Consider the following 13898-nt stretch of genomic DNA (forward strand, 5'->3'; position numbering starts at 1 on the left):
ACCATCCTACCAATGCACTATGATGATTGCATCTCTAGTCTTGGAAATCTCAGAAAGAAAACTTTTTATTTAGACACTATTAACATTTTCTTTGTGTTAGCCACACAAATCCTGTACTCTTGTCACAAATGCTGGTAGTTTTTTTTTTGTTGCAAGCGACAGTGAAGTAGTGGTCCCAAATCCTCCCCAGCACAATGAGATTAGTGTCAGTCGGCAGCGTTAATCCCGACCGTCTCCCGGCAGCGCCGCCATTAGCCGAGTATAAAACACTGCGGGGACGCCGGAGGGGCAAGGGTGTCGGCGACTTAGCCTAATAGTGGATTAATCATAGGAGGAGGCGACGTCTTTTTCTGCATAATATACCCAAGCCAAACACGCTTACATACAATAGCGTCAGATGCTAAACACGTGGACAGGCTGCTTAACAAACTGCTGATTTTATTCAGCTTCGTTTTGACCTAAAAATGGTGTTAACTTCCCCCGGAACTTGAACTTTTATGGTAATTAAAGTAGTCCATTGAGATAAAAGTACTACGACATTGGATCTGGTCGTGTCTGTCATTATTCGATTGAACAAAACCCTTGAGGAGATGTCGTAGTTTTACACTTAAATTCATGGACTTGAACCAAAGGCCATAACATTGTACCTAATGGTCCCTCAGCTGCGATGTCCTCTGGCGTTCCCCTCCCTTCCCCTCCGGCGTTGGTACGATCCAAAAAGCCTGGTGGTTTTGTTTGCTTGGGAAAGGAGAATATCCTCTGAGGTCAAGTCAAACAGGATGTGCTCCAGTGTAGTTCTTCGCTACGATTGGTGATGTGTACTAACGCGGTCGACGGGGATGGCAAATTACACTATGTGAATGGAGGCATCTCTACATGGGCATTTGTTGGTTAAATTAATTAGAAAACTGTTCCTCATAATGTTCCTTGTCATAAATGACAAGGATTTCCATTGGTTTAATGACTTGAAATGGGGAAAATAAAATTATGAGATATTTAAATGGAATGTTTACAAATACTACAATATATACAGGCAATGTTAAAATCCAAGTATATATTAAATTGTGAATAAATAATTATATAAAGGAATATGTCTAATAATACAAACTAACCTTCATTTTTATTATAGTCAATATCCCAAACTCAGTTTCTTTATATGTAAAAAGTAGTTTTTAAAACAGTTTTTTTTTCTTCATGGCTCCAGCCATATTTTTAGTGTATTGAAATTTGTGTGAGGTCAGACCTTGTGACAAATACAATGAAAAAAAGCTGCAGCTTTGATTTATTACAGGCTTTGTCAAACAACAAATGCATAAGCAAAGTCTTGCCAAAAGAACAGGCATGAGATCAGGATCAGTGAAAAATGTTGAAAGTTTTAAAAATAGGTTGAAGTTCGCAGGGTTCAAGGTTCCTAGGTTGGTTGGCAACTGACCTCCTTTGGACTTTCTAGAATTGTTGCTAGAGAAACACGGCTCTTGCCGTCAGACTGGAGCCGAGAACACGGCGCCCCGTGAAGGCAAAATAATGGTCACATGTTGCTCAAGCGTTAATGTAGTAACTTGTCAATCATGTACGATAATTTAATTATGTCTTCTTAGCAACATTGGAATGCTTGTTGGTAGTTGAGATGCTTTGAGTATTTGGTTTTTGGTTATGTTGAAAATTCATTGGTTCATTTTTTTGTTTTTTAAAGTGCAAATGATGTCACTTCACTAAATGTTTTGTGGGCTGGAATGGCCATTGATAATTTCCCCCATTGAGATTTTCTCTATTCCACGACACAAAGGACATGGGGACATGAGGTCATCCTAATAGAAGGCCAATGGCAGTCAAATTGAATCAATTAGGAAGAAAGGGTCACAGGAAATGACCTTCAGGGTTAGTGAACCTAAACCTCCACCATCAGGGAGAAGGACTGTGATTTTGATCCAATATGTATGACATACTTACACAAGACGTTCATAAAAAGGGAAGCTGAGACACATTTGGGAAGGAGATTGAATGAAAGCGTTTAACTTTGGGATTAGTTTTGATTCTCCACCCATGGACACTTTTATCTGTATGACGCAAGATGGTTTGAAACCAATTTGTGGACTGTCTGGTCCACTCCAGCGGCATAACAACAAAATGAACACTAGCGGTGATATTTGTGTGTTTATCTGCCGAGATGGACCTGAGGTATTTTGGGATGACTGCTGTTTTTTCCTCCGTAAATTCCAGGTTCCGGCTGTTTTTCCTTCTCCTTGTTCCCAGCCTGTGAATGCACGACTGCTTCCTCTCCCTGCTTCCTATTCTGAGCCTCTGATTGCGTGGAGGAGGAGGACAAGGAGGGTGAGGCGGAGGAGGCGGGGGCTGCTAAACAAGATAGCGTATGCGATTAGTGTGTGCATGTCGCTGTGAGTGTGTGAGAGAGTGGGAATGCTGCAATTTGGATCTTTCCCCCTTTTCCGAGCAAAGAAAGCTCGTGTGTTATAGCGTCTCTGGTGTCGGGCGTGGAGGATGTAACCATTAAGGAGATCATAGTGTCAACTGTTCCCCAAGTGCTGCTTCCCCCCCTCCCCATCCAGCTGGCGATGGGAGGTGTGTTTTACACGTGTGTGTGTGTGTGTTTGTGTTTGTGTGTGTATTGACTTCATGCTTAAATGGATTACTGTTTCGGCCAACCTGTACAACTTAACAAACATACAATAGTTTAGGAAGACATTGTATGGAAAATGTCAAATGTAGCAGTCGTGAAAGGTTTATGAAGAAAATTGAGTCTTGTGGTAATTTCTGCTAAATTGGTCGAAATATTTTAGGATATTTTCTGTCATCTGCAAATGGTTGTAGATAATTTGGTATGAGGCCAGATAGAATGAGATTTCCAGTTTATGTGATCACAAAAGGCTAATTTTGTGCCATATTATGCCTATGTGTGCATTGGCAAATGTATTTGGATTCAGTTTAAATGTCTATGTACTCTGTTGAATTAGTTCTCAAGCCACTGAAAAGGAATTCATAAATTTGACGAAATTCCAGTTAAAGACCGACCAAGATCAGTACATTGTTTACATCTTGCGTGTGGTGTTAATATTGCACGCGCGTGACTCGGCTATATTATGACGTAGTCAATGAAACACGAACACATCAATGCCGCTTTTGCTTTGAGTCTCAGTGCGCAGTGTTGATACAACATCACTCAGATAAATGCTTTTGTTTAGTTGTAAACTCTAAACACAAGCCCTGGAAGGAGCCTACTTGGAACGTGTACATTTGGCCCAAAGAGTTGAGAATCAAACCAAACAAAAATGTTTGTGTATTTAGGGTATAATCCAAAACAGAAATGTTTCCAGTCATTCATAATACCAAGACCTTGGCCCTTGATTACCACGTGTTTAACTTATACGTTTGGACATATCTGGCCACTGGCCGTTTGGCTTGAAAAGCGGTAGGGTTTCTGGTCCTCATCTGCGGTCGTTTCTTCTTCCGTCGTTACAGATGACTGCTATTATAGACATCTTTCTTATGAATATCTCCAAACGTGTTGGCCCCATGTTCACTTTATAACACGTGAGTGTGTTGAAATCCCGGTCATTCGTTCTTCAATTTGTCATAAGGGCAGTTAAAATCGAAATTACAAGAGAAAAGACACCGATTCTGAGTCGAAATGTAAAGATGGACTGTTTGAAATCAGACCAAGATGCTTGTGTACTTTTGGGTTTTTATGTTTGATGTTCAACGCTACAGTTGTCGAATGAGATAAGTGTGTATGTATGTCCTTTAGGCTTGTGGGTGACTCCTCAATGTTGTTATAAAAAACACCAGCACACTTTGCCAGCCTGCTGCTTTGTTTATGGGACAACATGCCTCTGAAAGCATATTCAGACCATTTGAAGAGAGCACTTTCAAGCATTGTGACCACCTTGTAAAACATTGGTGTCAAACTGCTTGCCCATAGGCCCAAACTGCCCTTTCATAGTTCTCATGTTCTCATCTTGTATACAGGCTACTTGTTTGAATTGTGTGATAAGATAGTTACATTTTTCAAGTTGATGTGGACATTTGTGTTGATTTTAGGTTTATTTATAACACACAAATTAATTGTGCATTTAAAGACACACAAGGCATTGTAGACCTAGGTAAAAAACCTTAAACCTTTAGTATGTAAATACCTGTACTCCTTCATTCTACTATACATATTCAACTTTATCTATTTGCTTAAACAGATCCCACTATCATAATTCTGTAAAAATCCCAATGGCATTTTCTCCACTTATGCTACCATTCCATCCATCCCATCCAAAAATAATCAAATCATTTGAATGGTGCAATATATAACCTGCCTCACATTTACCTTTTGGCCAGTCTTGCCCAAAGGCCCTTATACAAAAGTGCGTTTCACTGACTTTTATTAACAGCCTGCGGTAAATTAGCAGTACTATTGTTTTATATCTCTTCAATCAATCTATTGTAGTAAACACTCCAAAAGCACCCCAACCGTTATGTCTGTCATCTGCTTTGCCTCATGGACGTTTCATATATATTTGGACAGACGGCCAATGGTAGCATCTGTAATAGATATTGTTACGTTTACTGCTTCTTAAGAAAAATGTGTCTTTGCCATAGACTTCACCTATAGATAGATTTCTTATCTTCTCCGTCAATCTTGTCTGGAATTCTCAACTAACAGGTCGAAGCGATAGGGGGAGCCTTATCTGTGTTTAGACTATCAATGTTTATAAGGAGTATATTTCGGAGCGCTGCAAACAACACAGCCTGCGTCTTTATGTTTGTGTACGTGGAGGCCTGAGCAACGCCATCCCGGATAAATAGGCGACTCACCGGGACGGAGGTTTTTTCAGGGATAGGAGGAATTTGTCTTTTCCGGGCCTCGTACATCAATATGGCAGATGTTTCCTAGAGGACGGGACGGTGAAGCCTTTTCAGACACAATCACAAACTACCTTAATTGCTGTTTGTTTTGTCTCCAACAACTGCAACCCCCCCTCCCGTCCCCCCTCTTCCCTACGCTAGCCTTTGTCCTGCGTCAAACATCTGAGGCACATTTTCAAGAACAAAAAGGTACTCATAGTACGTCCCCCCTCTACTCAACAGTCCCTCTCTAGCTTTTATCCATCCATCATCTGATCTTCACTCGTATCCAAAAATCCATAATGACGCTTTGAACAAGAAGGAAGCCCCCTTCTCATCACTTACCCGCCAGTCTTAGCTATCGGTTGTTGATAGGGTATCAAGCCCACCTAAGTGTTTCCCTTTCCTTCCCCTGGCTCTCTGTTTTCTTTTCTCATTCTCACCGGCCTGGGAGTCCCTATCAGGATCCCCGCACATGCTCTGTGTCACGTCCTGTGGATGGGACGGTGGCCTGGGCTTCCCTGGAAGGTGCAATCTTGAAGAAAGCTTAAGTGGGAAATATATTTTGGGATGGTTGCAGGAAGATTGTGGTCATATTCTGCCCTCAATACATAAATATAGTGGTTTTTACATTTGATTTCTATGTCCAGTTGTTTTCAGACTCTCATGTTGTTTCTTTAATGACCAATAGCTATTTTTGAAAGCCCCCTCCCTCCTTGTTAGGCAGGCTTAAGTGTGTTGTCTTGATAACAGAGGATGAAGAACAAATTATCTAATGGGAGGGGGGGTCTCAAATTATCTCCTTGTTTTTGTTGTTGTTGTTCCTCTTCTTAATATTAAGGGTGACACTAACCAAAATTGCTAGTCTTGTTTTTTTATGTGGCCACATCACATGGAAATTTTGGTAGGAATCTTTTCAGGACAAGGCCTGGACTATCATCACATGTTTTATTTGTGGATATGAGAAAAACAAGATATATGTCTGTCCTCTATTAACAGAAATGTTTCAAAGTGTTTGGCCTAACATGAGTTGTGTGACCCAGAATCTGCAAGGTCTTTCCAGTATTTTTTTTCAAACAGGACACACGCTCAGTCCTGGCTGCTATCGAGAGTAAAAATGATCTCATGCAAATGTGACTCAACGTTTGTCCCAAAAGTGATACACATCAGGAAAGTCCATAGAATTTTGCCCTGCGTGAATTCGCCTTTTGCTAAACTCGGGCAGTTGGCCAATCCATTGCCCCCTTCTTCGGGGCAGCAGTGATTCATGGGATTGAGTCAAGTGTGGGAGGGGAAGTGGGGTGGAAAAGGTTAAGGAAGAGAGGCAGGAAGTCAGGGGGTGGGGGTGTGTTGTAGCGAAGCTGGTCCATCAACAAGGCCTGATAATGGCAACGCACAGGAAACCACTGAGAAGCATTTTCCACGATGCCGCACTGGCACAGAGCAGTTACCCCCTCTACACCTTCAATGCCGCCACTGCAATCCTCTTAAATTCGTACGTAAAAAGGTCACCGAGACCCCATGCGGAGCATCCCAAACCATGATTCGTGCTTTGGGTTGATCTGTTATCGCCAAGTATGGCTGCACCTGCCCCAGTGAGGCACCATGCCAACTTCCCATCCTCCGACGTCTGGCATATATGGAGATGGGATCATTTTTTGTCTGTGTTAGGGGGGTGGGGCCGGAAATGTAAGTCTTTTAAGGAAATTTATATACATGTATATATACGGCTTCTGTGAAAATGTAGTTTGCAGACGAGTGAAACTGTAACATTGAAATTATTGGAAAAAATGGTCCTTTTAACTACTTAACAGTGCATTGAATGTGTTTCTCTTTAGTCACAAATGTATTACAGTCAGGATATTTTTCACTATTCAGCTCAATCAAAATACATGCAACCTAACAGGTTTGTCAATGTATACTATTATTTTGACTGATAATTTTTATCATCCCATTTGTCGATCGGCTTCGTCAATAGTCTTGCTCCTGCGCAGTTCGAAATCTGTCTATTTTCAGGACGTCCTGTTGAGTATCCCTCAGACACAAGCCCGCTCACACACATACTTCATCCCCAGCAGCCCCTCCCACCTCCCCTAACATTCTCTGTCACAGCGCCTTATCTTCAACGTCCAGGCTGCCGTGTGTTTGTCTATGTGTCCGTGACAGTCTGGGTGTGCATGTGTGTGTAATAGGTGTGAAGTACAGTCACTGAGGTTGCCTTTTAAGTTACAATCCCGCCCTCCTTCGCTGCCTGTGATGGGGGTCAGTAGTACAAGGTGGGAGGGGGATTAATAGCTGTGCACGTGACGAGAGGGATGCTTTGATGCTGCCTGAAATAAGGTACATGACACAGGCTGAGTTCAGTTAAGGACAGGTGGAGGAGTGTTAAACATGGCAAGTCAGTTTTGAAAGAAATCGTGTTAAATTTGAGTGGAAGGAACACTTTTTGCAATTAGGCAATTTTGTTCGGAATCACTTTAGTTTTTCCGATATATAATTTTAGTCATGTTGTGACCATTTGAAGTGAAAGGTTATGTTGGCCAAATTTGAAAATGCATTGCAAAAAAAAATCTTCCAGTATTATGATGTTTCCCCAGGTTTTGTCCCATTATAAAACATTCATGTTAAGTTCATTGAGGAATAAAATTATGGGAATGCTATTAATATATTCCCAACAGTTTATCGTCATTTAATAGCATTTTTCTTGGCTGCACTACTTCTGGCAAGCGTATGTTTATTCTTTATGTTTATCTTACAATCAACCTACACATGTCAATATTAGGGACTTTAAAATAAGTAGAACACTTGCCAATTTATCTTTTAAAAAGTATTAAAAATCAATGTCATTTTGGAAATTCCCATTTTCCATTCCCTGTTGGAAAACTTTATACAGCCATTAAAGTTGAGCAACACCTGTCTATAACAACCCGCATATATATTTCTATATTTTTGTCTAAACACTGATTGTGTACTACTTCAGGTGATGTACATGTTTTTCCTATCAGAATTTTGTAGTGACCTTATCAACAAGGTTCAGTTACCTAATGCTTGCTAAGTAAAAGCCATCCATTAACATTAGAGCTCAGTTACGTCACATTTAAGGTGACGAAGAGGTGAAATGGCCCGCAGATGCTTTCACTCAAGTTGCTTGTCATCCATCAACGCGGAACGTGAAAACGTCGTTTAATCACACGTGATTTCCCCTTAGCTTGTTTGCAGGCAATACTCAAAAAGTAGCTGTTTGTCGACAAGTTTGATGTGATTTGAGGTGGTCTGGAGACGTAGAACGACAACAGTGTTTGTCACACATTGTACGTTTACATCAGCCGTCATGTTGTTTGCATGTTTCTGCGGTAAACGAGGCCTCTGCGCCCGGCGTTTTGTTTGTGTGATTTTGGGCTTGGGGTTTGTGCACCTTCGCCGCTATCTGTCACCTCGCGCCGTTTCAGATTGTTTGTCGGCGTTTGTCGCCCTGATTATTATGGGATGCAGCTTGCTGCTAAGCCACTTCCTGTGTATTGGCCTCATCCTGGCCCCGGGATCATGGCTGACATCACAAGGTTGTTTACATTGCGGGAACCAAGGTGAGCTATATTTAACGCCAACATCTCCATGTTAACGGTGACTTGAAGTTTTTCGGGAAAAATTGGTTTGGAGTCTCGTTATATGAATTTCGTTAGATGAAGTTTGTCACCGCGGTTCAAATCACAATAAAATGTTGCGCTTCCTTGCTTGAATTAGGTTAGGTTAGGTTAGATTAGAACTTTATTTCATGCCATATTCTGGATTTGTTTTGGTTGCAGTAGAAAGACACAGAAGACATTGTAGACCTAGTTAAAAAAACTAAATGCCTAAATTCAACAAAAAAAGACAGAAAAGCAGCAAAAACACTAAACAAGCCCCTTACAAGTTAATTTTGTTCTAGATTACTATTTTTTTAGCTTTATATACATTTATATACATTCACTGTATATTATTCAACATCTGCAAAATCCTATAAAACACAAACTGACTTATATAGATCATTATCTCACTCTACATATTTTATAGAAATTTAACTGCCTCCTTTTGCCGGCAGCTGGTAATCCATATTTCATTGTACTTTACGTACGCGTGGAAGTCAGTTTTAAAACGCCGGCAGAAAAATATTTTTTTAGAGGGCTCACTCTACTGTTTAGAATCTATAAAAGTTTTGTGTGTGTATAAAATTTCTTCAATTAAGTAGGTGGGGAGTGGAAAGAGTCTTACAGCTGGATTTTCGTTGAGCAATTGGACGGTTACTACGACATAAAAATGGTTGATTCTCGAACACAATCCTATGAGGAGTTTAGTTCACATTGTCTGCTGCCACATAGATTGTACGTTTTTATGGAAACCTTCAAGTTCACGAGGGCGCGTAAAAGGGTTATAGAGCACCATGTGGGGGTATAAAGTTACTGTGGAAGGGGTGCTATTAAAACTTGGATTTTGCTGTTAAGGAATTATGACCAAATGCTCTTTACCAGTTGGATGAGGTTAAAGACTTTTAAGGGAGAGTATCGGATGTTGTACAGTTGTTTGGGACTCTTGTGTCTAGAAGTGTGTTTTATTGTTGAACAAAAATACCAGTAAAAGTACAGTCAATTTTTACTAGGATTTGCGGTGTCTTTTCAGTTTTTGCATGGAAGGTTAGGCGTCTTCTCGGCAAGGAGTTTTAGAGTTTATAGAAGTCTGCAAAAGTACTAGAAAATGATTTGTTTTTTGCCTTGAAATGTATGGAGTTTTCTTTTAATATATAATATCTGAATATCCTTTTGATATGTGACCCAACACATCCCTGTTTGCATCCTAGATTAGCTTTACATTTATTACAATGATGACTCTATTATCTCATTTGAAAAAAAAACGATGTCAATTCCTCAAATAACTGAATTTCTAATGACACATTTTATATGCAAATTTCCCACTTGATTTTTAACATCCAATCAATGACATATTTAGATTTTTCCTCTTTTATAAACTTTTTTCACATAGACTTACAATACAGTATTTGCAGAAAATATATGCTTGTGTGTATTATAAACCATTACCATTCGTTAGGTTGCTGTTTTTTAAATTCCATTTGATCTGGCACCATATTTGAAGGGTGAACTCTATTGCTACTATACAGTTATCAATTTATTCTTAACTGCTTTGTATTGACGCGCTGTTTGCTCAGCACGGATTAGCATTTGTCAACAAGAAGCAAACTGGTTTGAAAGCTACTGGCCACGCCTCTGCCTCCGCCAGCGCCACCCACCTCATCGGCATTCCGGTGGGTTGCCACAGCAACAAATGAGTCCAGAGGCACCTCTTACCTTCACTCTCTCTTTACGTGTATGGCTCCCTCCCCGCTAAAGCCTGGGAGCGGAATTCTGGGAACATTTTTCCATGTGAAACGGCGAGGGTCAGCGCTGGGGTGTGACGCCACGGCATTGTTCCCGCTGCGAGGAGAGGAACCGTGCACCGTGAGGGCAATTCCTGTCCGCCTCGAAAAAACAGCCACTTTCTCACACCGCTTTCCTTCCTCCACCAGACAGCTCAAAACAATCCCAGTGTTTGTTGGGTATGGAGTGAGGGCCAGATCGGCAATGGAGGCCAAAAATTTTGATGAATTTGAGGGAGTCCTTGCTTTTTTTGCCCATAGCCACATATAAAAAATAGTGGAGAATTGACCCCGGTTTCAAATTGAATCACCTATGTCAAGCTGCAAAATTACTTATTGGTGACTGTATTCATATGCCTTTTAAGCAAGGGCATTGTGAGTGAGTTTCTGTATGTAAGATGAGGTCAATTGAGTTGACCTCTGAAAAAAATGACTGTAGGTCATAGTATGACACTTTTTGGGAACATATTGTAATATTTATATTGATGTTTTGTTTATATTTATGGTTTGTTTGTATAGAAAATTGGGAAAACTACATTAAATGATTTGGAAATGTCTTCCGTTTTTAGACAGTGTATTTTTCCCGTAATTCAAAATATAAATGCTTTTATATGTGATTACGAGCGTACACACTTACTTAACCTGGGTTTCTGATTCATTTCAGGTTACAAGACTACCACTATTTTCAACCAATCAGAAGTTGGGATGCAGATTGGGTCCAATCCCATGCTATGCAAATATAATGATGACATCCTAAAGGTCATAAGTCGCTGATCAGCAAATGGAAAAGAAATATCAAGAAAGAGCATCCACATCCACATGTGAGTACTTATATTAATATTTTTCTATATGTCCATGTTTGATGTCTGTACAAATTCTAATTCCATTTCAAGCAAATTATTCCCAACCCTTGTTTTGATTGGATAGAAAAACCAGTAATGGAAAACCGCATTCCTATGTTAGAAAAGCTTGGCAAGCGTAATAATTGTGAATTTATACCAAAACCACAAATATATTTTCACGTGTATATACATACTTTCTCGGAATAAGTGGTGTGTCATTAATGCTTTACATATGGATATCCCTTGCTAAAGTATAAGCTACTCTGGCCAAAAAGAGGAAACAAGATAGGAAGGATGAGCCCTCCAAATCCCCCTTGTACGTAAATTCCTATTTTAGTTCTTTCCTTTTAAATCTTAAAGTGTGTTTTTCTGGAATCGAAAAAACTCTTGGAGAGTTTCCTGCCCTGTTTTCGAGCGTGTGCGTGCGTGAGCTGTCCTCCGTCCTCCTCCTCTGTCGTCCTCCTCCGTCCTCCTTGGCCCACTACCTCCTCCTCCTCCTCCTAAAACAACCCACCCCTTCGTCTGAGGATGCGCGTGCTGGCGTGGGCTGGATGTCTGGGAAAGCCTCTGACACAGCTGGGCCTAATATAGTGTGCGTGCATGAGTGTGTGCGCGGGGGGGAGGAAGCACCTGCCCCGTAAGACCGTCAGCCGCGTTGCGTTTTATCTGACCTCTCTCACATCAGGTGGCTTCCCGTCTTGCGTCACACTAGTTGAGCAAATCTCCGCCTTTTCCGCAACCAAGCCCCCCCCCCCCCCCCCACGCCCCCTACACAACACCCGAACACACTTTTACAAGCTAATCACTTCTTGAAGATGTGGCATCGTAAGAAGTTTTATGGCATTTTTTTATAAACATCGCTGATTGCGGTCAATGCTTCCTTCCTTCCCTTTGGCGATTCAACTTACCTCTGTCATCGGCTGGTAAACAGGAAGCATTCCTCCGCTCTTCTTTTGTAAATGTTCACGCCCACTTTCTGTCTTGTTAGCACGCTATGATGCGAAGAATTGGACTACATTCTAGCGCGCTTTTTAATATTTGGAAATGATAAGAGGAAATAATAATAATGGATGGAGTGAATATTTTCCCATGTGATCTGTTATAGTAAAAATCAACAACATAGTGAGACAATATACCCTTTTATAAATAGATTTAAACACTTTTTAAACCCACTTAAGCATGTTAAAATGTTATTGCAAAAACAAACAAACTAAAATTTAGGTAAAAATAACAGAACTATGTTGCAAACATCTACAACAAAGGGAGATAATAGAATAGATATAAACACCATTTAAACCCACTTAAGGATGTTAAAATGTTATTGTTAAAACAAACTAGAAAAAAAACGAAAAAACTAAAGTGCAGAAGAAAAGATTTTAGTGTTATGGTAAGGTTTTTCCACATTTTTCACTACTAATCTGCAAATATTTTTCTTATATGGACAATCTCAGAAATAGACAATTATCAAATTGACCATAGATTTTGTCATGCAGTCGTTCTGTAAAAGATCGTTATAATACATTGAAGTCACCTCGGACTTTCAAACAAGTTTTCACAAACAAATCCGGCCCGATTTATGTCTATTATTTTTCCTCTTCCGATTTGTTTTGAACTTTTCGTTTAGCGGCGGGGGGCTTTTTTTCCCTTGATCCCTTCAAAGGAGGCTCAACGTGTTCAAGCAGCTGTCGAGTCCCTTAGTAAGAGCGCTACTACGGTAGACCAGCACCACGAGTAGCAGACGTCCCACAACCCCCCACGGCCCCGTCATCCTCCAGCCGGCAGACGCAATTATTTGCACGTGTGTTTTCTAATGCCTAATGATGTCATCCGTTATTGATCAATATAATGCAATTAGGCTCTTGTCTTGGGAATAGAGTTCATTTTAACACATCATCAAGGATGACACAAGCACGCTAGTGCAAACACACTATAATTGTAATCTCAAAGTCAACTATATAAAACTGTAATATTCTTAAGCACGGCATAGAGAGGCTATTTTGCATTATTTCCATAATAATTCCATTTTCAAACCAGCTGTCTGCACGGCGTCGTACTCGCGACAAGGTCACACAGAGGTGGAAAAAAAGGAAAAAAAGTCCACAGCAATCATAATTTGTATGATAATGCTGTTATTTTATATGTTGTCCTTGTCGGGACAAGGACAAACTCCCTTTATCCTCTGCACAATCTATTAAAAATTTAGCATAATGTCACGTTTTGGTAATAACTGTTCTCTGACAGTCTCTTGCTGCTAAATTATACTGACTGTTTTCCCGTAAATGCGCCGCCGATTTGTCAAATGGGCCCATTGGACGCCCGGCCTAAGTGCATTTATGAGTGGCAGTAATAACACACCTTAATATAATTTGGCCTAAAGGGAGGGACTCAATTACTTTGGCAAGTGAACTGGACTAAACCTAACCTCAGCCTTTGGTTAATACTTTATATAGCCTAAAGAAGAACGATAAATAATAACACTAAATTGCTAGAATGCTTTAAATATGACTTAGTATTTTCAGACATAAAATTAATTAACTATCTATTTATTTACAACTAAAAATGTCTCTTCTGTTTCTGTATTCTCACCCTCTTGCTACTGTGACAAATGTAGTCATTTTTCTTGTGTTGTATATTAGTGAGTGACAGGGTGGTCATCTACCACCATGCAACCATTTGTGTAGTGGCATAATTAATTTAATGAGAGTAATACTAATTAGGAAACACCGCGTCTATTATCTCGTTGAGCTACAACGTCTAAGCCGTAAAGACGAGTTAAAAGTCACCTGTCCATTGAGGCTAGC

At 40.3% G+C, this 13898-nt stretch overlaps 1 long non-coding RNA gene across 6 annotated transcripts in view; it reads left to right on the forward strand.

Moving 5' to 3' along the window:
* LOC144192081 (uncharacterized) overlaps positions 1–13898 on the forward strand; it is a 148380-nt gene that overhangs the window by 20438 nt on the left and 114044 nt on the right. For all 6 annotated transcript variants that reach the window (XR_013325041.1, XR_013325039.1, XR_013325040.1 and 3 more), the window contains exon 5: positions 10920–11076. This is a non-coding gene — a long non-coding RNA (uncharacterized LOC144192081). The remainder of the gene's footprint in view (positions 1–10919; positions 11077–13898) is intronic.

The sequence above is a fragment of the Stigmatopora nigra genome, unplaced genomic scaffold, assembly GCF_051989575.1.
Source record: "Stigmatopora nigra isolate UIUO_SnigA unplaced genomic scaffold, RoL_Snig_1.1 HiC_scaffold_25, whole genome shotgun sequence".
NCBI lineage: Eukaryota > Metazoa > Chordata > Actinopteri > Syngnathiformes > Syngnathidae > Stigmatopora > Stigmatopora nigra.